A 9243-nucleotide genomic window follows, 5' to 3' on the forward strand; every position below is an offset into this window, starting at 1 on the left:
TATTTTGTTAGTAATTTATGAATAGGTTATAAATTGTTTGTGTTTAATTTAGTGTTTTGTGATTTTTTATGAATGTAATTTTTTTTATTTTTTAAAATTATTTTAAAGTCATTTTTTAGTAATTTATGGTTAGGTATAAATTGTTTGTGTTTAATTTAGTGTTTATTGTGATTTTTTATGAATGTAATTTTTTTTAATTATTTTAAAGTTATTTTGTTAGTAATTTATTATTAGGTTATAAATTGTTTGTGTTTAGTTTAATGTTTATTGTGATTTTTTATGAATGTAATTTTTTTTATTTTAAAGTTATTTTGTTAGTAATTTATGATTAGATTATAAATTATTTGTTTAGTTTAATGTGTAATATGATTTGTTATAATGTAATTTTATATGTTTTTATTTATTTGACAATTTTTTTTATTTATTGAAATGTTGATTAAATTTGTTTTTATATAATTTTATAGGTTGTTTGAAAGAAACTAAACAATTATGTTTCTATTTTATTTTTTGTCTATGTTATTAATGTTTAGATAGTTTATGTTTATTTTAATTATATTATTATTGTAAACTAACATAATTTTTTTATGTAGGTAAAATATGAGAATTTATGAGATATTTTTTATTATAATTATACTATTATTGTACTATATTTATCGTATTATTTACTGTATGTATAATATAAATGTGTTCTGATAGTTATTGAAAATGGACCCTCTAGAAATTAATTATCTCAGTTTAGTATATAATATTCTTTCTCCTATTATTGGGATAAAAATGCTCAAATCTAAATTATTTACTGTGTTTTATGCAACAAACTAAATAAATTCCTTTTTTTAATTGCAGATTTGCAACAAATGCGTTCTTTGATTAATAATGATTATCACATATCAAATAATATTAATGAGATGGTAATAAAATTGTTATTTGTTACTCACATCATTTACAGAATTAAATTAGATTATATTAACTATTTTGCTAATTTAATAATGTCAGAGCTCGTACCGTGCATTGAGGGGCATGTCGATGGTGTAAACTATCTGTCAGATGAAAGCCTCATGCCATACTTGGAGTTAGCCGGATTAGGATCAGCGGCATTAATCCGGACCTTTGATTTATGATACGACTTAATATCTGCTTTGGTCAAGCAATGGCATCCGGAGACCCACACATTGCATTTATCGTGTGAGGAGTGCACCACCACTCTACAGGATGTTGCACTGCAGCTTGGGCTCTCCATCGACGAGAATGAGGTCACGGGCGTAAGTTTGATCTCTAGGCCGGCCGCCCTTTGCTATAACTTACTTGGACGCTCGCCTAGTGAGGGAAAATTTACAGGTTTGAGGTTTTCATGGCTAAAGGTCAATTTCGAGCATTTACCAAGTACTGCCAATGAATGAGATGTGATGTACACCATTCGAGCTTATATTATGCACATTATAGGGGTTGTACTCATGCCGGATGCAAACAACAACAAGGTTCACTTGATGTACTTACCCATATTATCTAATTTGCATAACATTCGTTCGTACAGTTTGGGTCCACAGTGTTAGCTATGTTGTATCATGAACTTTGTCAGACAACAAATCCTTCTGCTGTGGACATAGACGGATGCCTCATATTGCTACAGTTTTTGGCACTTTATCGAATGTCATTCTTGGCATCGATTAGTCACCAATCATATGTATTTCCACTCATGAATTTTTACTCATTATAACATTCAGAGTTTGATATCTTCAGGCCACTACCACCGCAGTACTCGACTCCTCCCTGCTCACATCCACCACAATACTCGACTCCTCCCGACCCGTATCCACCACAGTACTCCAGTCCTCCCGGCTCAAGTTCATCAATGGTGTTTGAGGCATATGATTTCTCATCTATGTTTCGCACACACCCGCGTACGGGTAAAGAGAACGTTGATCGCCGCAATCACCCGTAACATGAACATTGACCTCCAAAAAAATATACCCCTAGGACCACACCATCAAACCATCAATTTTAAGGGTTTTTGCAATTTAAATAGTCAAGTTTGTATTTATTTAATTCTACAAAAATATAAATGCAACAAACTTTAGACTAGCTTTGTAATTCAAATTAGATTAATTGTAACATATTTTAGACAAACTTTGTATTTATTTAATTGAGATTCATTGAAACATTGGAGTACATTAACTCAATTCTTACCCAATCGCGATGATTGTCCAATATGGTAGTTTCAGTGTAAGCATTTACTCCGATTATAACCAACTAGTCTGCATACGCCGCACAGTTTCCTGTCGGATTTCTCTCTAATGTCCATTTCATTATAAATTCTGGATGATTGCGGACGACCTTTCGGATTCCTACGCAACCCTTTGTCTAGGATATTCTCGAAAGTTGTCGGAGGCATCTTTCATGTAGACAGGTCAGGCAGGACGAGGAACTCATTCTCCCAGTCACGTAACGTACGTTTGAGGGTTTACATCTCATCAATAAATTGTTTAACATTTAGCGAGACTTTAGCAGAAGCTGCCACGACATGTGTATATGGATAATGACGTGTCGAGAACCTCCTGCAATCGCACCATCTGTTTTAGAGATCAACTCCGTATGACCTAGGTGGTATACCGGGACGACGATCGATGGTTTTCGTAACTCGAAACGTTTCCAGACGTTGTGAATATACTTACACATTCATCGACCTCGCTATTCGACGGTTTGCAACAATTACATCCCTAACATTTTTGACAAACACGTTGATGCCCCATTCTTGGCATCAAGGTAGCGAACCTGTAGAACATAGCTGAGAAGATAGATGAAATATGGTGTTAACCCCCTCCGCAAAGTTGGTGGTCATATGACCATAGCGAAAGCCCTCGTCAAAACTTTGAGTCCATTGCCACGGCTCCATGGTACCTAACCACTATCAGAAAAGAGTGTTCGTTTGACCCTCTATGTCACTCTCAATTCGAGTCATCCTTTGCCGAAAAATGTGTGGCTCTAGCTCGTACGCTGTGTATGTATTAAGAAAAAATAAGTTACAGTCTTGCCCTAAAACATTAAAACATATATTGAAAAGATAAGGTTATCATTTACCCATTCTCACAACTTGTCTCTGTCAGTCTGTATTCTTATAAACTCAGTGGAAGTTAGTCGCGATGTGTCGGATGCAGTAAACGGATATCCATGGTAAACTGGAATGCCTAATGGCGGTAATTAATCATTTCCCTTTATCAAAGATGATACAACTATTATCGTTACTAATAACATACCTTCGTAGGTTCGTATAGAGAAATTTTCATGATTTCATGTTCTCCTTATCCACAATAGCAAACGCTATTGGGAGCACATTCTTGTTCCCGTCTTAAGTAACCGAAAAATTAAGATATATGTATATTTGTCGTATAGCCAGGTCCCATCTACTTGCACAAATGGCTTGCAGTAGGGAAATGAGCGCACACATGGATCAAATGCCCAGAACATCCATTTCAAAAATTATTTTTCCCGATTATAGTTAGTCATCCAGGCCATAATAAGGTCATGTCTACAACTCAATGATAGTCCCCGGCATGTACCCCTGCAAAATGACTATCCATCCCTATAGCTCATTGTACGACGTATCGAAATCTTCGTACAATTACTCCATTCCCATCTATTTAGCTATCCATGCCTTTCGGTATAATACTCGATACTGGAATTGTACTTGCATTTCGGTAATCAATACCGAAACATTAGTAGTCAGCATGTCCTTCACTATTGGCATGATGTATGTACAGATAATTTTATAATCAAGTTTCTGATGATCTTTTGTCATACATGTTGAACTGCATGTGTGAGGCCCAATAAATTTTCGTATCTCTCACATCTGTGACTTCTAGATAAATGTAGCTCGTACCTACCAATTGCAGCCTTTCGCTGACCTCCAACACCCCCCAATATATAATGTCGATTTAGATACTATGACTTGTTAGTCTACTGATATATTCATGATATACCGCTGAATGGAAAATACGCACTCTTCCTTACTTTTGAATCTCTGGCACACGAACAACTCCTTAAGATCGGAATCTACAGCCAACCGGTGAGCAGGTAGTATATCAAGGTACTCCGAAAACTCAGCTGTGTCTACCGTATCGGGGTCTATGAAAAACATATGTGCCCCGAGATTATTGTGTATCACAATACGTTGAATCTGATTCCCGACTGAAAATACGTAAACATTTCTATCGTCATTCAGGCATTCGTCGTCAATATCATCCAATACATTGTCCACATCGAGATCACTATCACTATCGGCCTCGTGATCAGAAGGATCACTACTATCGTATCCATTACCATCAACCACATCAGTCTCGGGTGCAGCATTAAGATCGATGTGGATCCCGCGTACAATCGAATAACTATCAACGTACAATATTAGAACCACCATACATGGCTCTTGAGCTCAATGTTCTTCACCTAATGGAGTGGGATCTTCAGTTGGCTCCACACCAGCTAACTCAACAAATAACTGAATTAGTGCATTTTGGTCACTCCGATTCCATAATAAAGAGTGACCATTGTCTCCACGTCTTCATCGTCTACAAGTTCCATTTCGATGAATTTGATAGGATTTGCCGAAACTGGAAACTTGTAAAAAGTTTCGAGATCCTTCTCCCACAATGTCTAACAATTTTTGCACTAATCCTTTCTTTCATATCATCAAACGATACATTTCTATTAAATCTTATTGCTATTTTTTGGCGACATTCAAATATACATCTAACGGTTGTTGTCAAAGTTACTCCATCAAAATAAATGCATACGAAAAACTGATTATCCATCCCCAATACTGAATTTGTTAAAAAAGAAATAAAAATTCTCAAAATAATTTCAAACAGCAAAAAAAATACTTACATAAAAAAATTAATGAATAAAAAGAGACCAAAATTATATCAATATGCAAAAATTTTTATTCATAAGCTCAGACTTTTTTAGTTCTCATTTCGTATATTTACAACCATATTTATTCATTTTTTCACATTCTCTACTCTCTAACATTTATCTTTACACTTAACAACTTAAACTCATTTCTATGTTTTTTTCCATCTTAACCACTTAAACTCATTTCTATGTTTTTTTCCATCTCCAATTTTGTATCTTCCTTCGGGAAATTCTCTATATTAAATTTTGAATTCTCTTCAAATTCATCTTCTACAATCCAATTTAGAAATTTCTTAATATCTTCTTCCTCTTCAATATTTATAATGGGTATTGTATTTATAAATTCTATTGGTAATTTCCTAATAACTACTTTATCCATCCATGGCATGTCAAAGACATTTTGCTTCCCAGTCAACTTTTACGAACCTACACTTTGTCTTGCTATTTTCCTTACTCCATAAGAGATTATAAACTTCACGAAGTATATTACTATATTCCAATAGGTTTGTGGTACCAATGCCTTCCAAAGTTGGTCTAAAATGATTTGATGCTCTCATTCTATTAATGTCTCTCTAAGGGTCAAGTATTACACTTTATTCTTTCTAATCAATTCATAACCCTTCCATAACACTTCTTGCATCTTTTGTTTTACGGTAATAAGGTGTTGAACGATATCTTCTTCTGGTTTCATTCTGTAATCTTGCAATTCTCTCATCATCTTATCAACTTTCTCCCTTTATGCTGAAGTTGTTATCTCATCAGGCAATATCAGATTTATTGCCATTTCTACTAATATCTATGATAGAAAAGAATTTTTTTTTCAATTTTCAGTTTTTATCTATTTTCCTCTGGTGTCATCACTAATTAATAATTAATTTATAATAGTTGCTAACAAAATAAATTTCAAATAAATTAAAAAAGATTAAAAAGATTACATTCATAACCTAACAAATCACAATAAACCATAAACCCTAAACAAACAATTAACCTAATCACAAAACTTACTGAAAAAATAACTTTAAAATAAATTAAAAATCAGTAAAAAATTACATTCATAACCTAACAAATCACAATAAATATTAAACTAAACAAATAATTTATAATAGTAACTAACAAAATAACTTTAAAATAAATTAAAATCAACATAAAATAACAATAAACAAACTACACAATACTAACAAAATAATTTATCATCATCATAATCCATTCTATTTAAAAAAAAAACAAAAATATCTTATCCTTCTTTTTTCTTCTCCCTCTCTTCTTCCTTCTCTTCTACTATTTTTTTTAAGTGTAATTCTCTTCTTCATCGAAACCATTAAATAGGAACCCAAAATTGCTTCACTGGTGCTGCCTATTAGATAGAGGTCACCAGTGCCGCCTATCAGATAGGGGTCACCAGTGCCGCCTATCAAATAGGCACCACCCCTATATACCAATTTTGTAGTTATACACGGCGCATACCAAACCCGAAACTTGCATACGAATGTGGTGATGCCTATGAGAGAGTCATAACTAATAAAATAATATTTTTTAAAAAAAATAAAAAATAATTTTTTTTAAAAAAATGGTGGTGCCACTTATGAGATAGGCACCATTGCTACTGACATAACATTTTCGTATTTAACCCTACTGACATACAATTTTCGTATTTAATTTTTTTTACAATATTGAAGTAAAAAAGCCCAAACATCCATATTTCTAAGAAAATCTTGTTATATATAGTAAACTATAGGGGAACAGAATGATAAGTCTTAGAGGAAAATAATATATGACATTTAAAAAATATTATTCTAATGTGCAATTAATTATATTTAGAGTTGTGATGATGCCATAAAACCCTACCTACCATTCCTTATATTGAATTGATACCAAACAAGATAAATAAAGTGAAATATATTTAAAAAATGGTAATGTGTTAGTATTAGAAGCCATTAATTCTGATTAATTTATATTTCAAATAAATCTCAAAGTAGTAAAAATGCATATATTTTTTGTACGGAAAAATTATTATATTCTAAAACATTATTTTTTAAATTTCTTATATTTAAAATAAGAGATAATATAACTGTAACAAAACTAAATTGCATCTTAACACTTGATCCTAATAAGAAACAACCATATTAAATTTGAATGAATACTACTTTGATATTGATAAAAGGGTTTGCTAACCACGCCACGACTTACCAACTATGAGTAGAGAATCAACACAAAATATTAGAAATTAAAGTGGTTTATTTGCATGTGTGATAGATCAATTGTAATATTTGTGTTACAATGAAAATCTTAGTGGCTTTCGATGGGTTTTTTTGTAAAAGATGATAGCAGCACCAATGGTGATGAAAGCATAATTAAAGTTGAGATTTTTACACTTTTGAAGGTTAACAAAGCTAAGATCTATTAGATACTTTAAAGAGAAATCAAAATACAAAGAAATATTTTTGTATCTAACTCCATGAAAATGAAAGCTACAGTAAAAACTAAAGAAACTACCGGCTAAAACTAACTAAGCTGAGAAAGGAAAGGATTCTAAACCTAAAATGAAGAAGAGAATAAAAGAGAAGCTAAAAAGATGATAAAAGTTGCCTCATTTATGTTTGACAACAAAAGTGTCTTTAATACAACCAAAATTCAACCTTAAAGTTTGACAAAAATGCCTTAGGACTTTATGAGCTTATTGGAGTTGGTGTTAGATACTAAATTACCCTTATATTATTTTTTCACCCTATCAAGCTTTAGTGTCGCGACACCCAAGCTTTGGTGTCATGACATCCTTAACTGTAACACCCCAAACTCGGCCTAAACATTAGGGTCGAATCTGGTGATGTCACATTGTAATACCCCTTACCCGTATTCTACGCTGGAATAGGGTATGAGGCATTACCAGAATAAATACACTTATAAACATATTAAACCGAGTTATAAAATTTCATCCAAATTAAAAACTTTCAAATTATTATCTTCAAGTCGCTAATTAGGGTTTACGAGGCCCAATACATACCTATTCATATGCTCAATATATCTGTTAAATCAATCCAATATTGAAGAATTCACTTTAAGTCAGAATCAATATTAATCACAATCATAAATCTTTTCATGTTATTTTCATATATCACTAACTGAACTTTGAATGTCAATTTACGAATATGTAATTCACTAACACATTCTGGTATACACAATGTTTAATTAATGAAATCATTTAATTGAGCTAAATTTCATATTCACTCCGAATTTTCTTCTATATCCATAAATGCTTTCACTTACCATTTACCTAACCAATTTCTCGAACCAAGCTATCACACAACAATAATACATCACATGTGCTTCATGAATTCAATGTTCGAATCTTATCACCATCAAATCCATGTCATTCAAATACTTAAAGTTTATTCAAGCATATATTATTACGTTTCATATACCAAGCATATGTCAAAATTACGAATACATAATCAATTCATTTGTCATTTATTTGACTAGCAAATTAATCTCAAAATTCATAACATTCCATTACTTAATATATGCCATAAAACACTCCTTTAACATAAACTAGCACCATGGCCGAATTTTCAGTATGCTATTTATTCCCCTTTTTCCGAATCACATAGCAAAATATTACAAATATGTATATATTTAAATACCATAATTATGCATCAACTTACCAACATGAGTTAATTCATGAGCCACTCATGACATCATTTCATGCCAAATATACCACACGCATATGCTATGAAACTTTATTTTCTCTCACGAGCTTACCATGACCAGTAATGCACCAATATAAACATCATTCCTATTTCAACATTTATCGATTATAATCAGACATTTAACCAATTATACACAATTCATTCATGTAATTTATTGTCCTCCTCCTCCTCCTTTCCATCCCACATCCTTTATGTATATAACATGCTTAAATAGCATTATACATAATTTCACTATTCACTTATATTTAAATTCAAAGCTGTCTAGTCGAGTTACAGTTACTAAATTATTTTTATCTGGAGATAAAGAGCTCTAAATTAAGTTCCATTAATTTTCCCTAAAACTAGACTCACATATCTTCTTACCATAAAAATTTCCGAATTTTTGGCTTATCCAATTAGTACAGTTTATTCTTTAAAGTTACCCCTATTTCACTGCTCAACATCTCTGACCTCTCTTCACTAAAAATGAATTATCTCATTGTAAAAAATTCAGATGATATTTCTGTTTATTTCTTTTGAAAATAGACTCATTAAGGATTCTAAGCATATAAATTATAACTCATAATTATTTTTGTAAAATTTTTAATTATTTTCCAAATTCAGAATAGGGGATTCCAAAATCAATCCGACCTTGCCT

Source organism: Gossypium hirsutum, chromosome D08 (assembly GCF_007990345.1).
Source record: "Gossypium hirsutum isolate 1008001.06 chromosome D08, Gossypium_hirsutum_v2.1, whole genome shotgun sequence".
Classification (NCBI taxonomy): domain Eukaryota; kingdom Viridiplantae; phylum Streptophyta; class Magnoliopsida; order Malvales; family Malvaceae; genus Gossypium; species Gossypium hirsutum.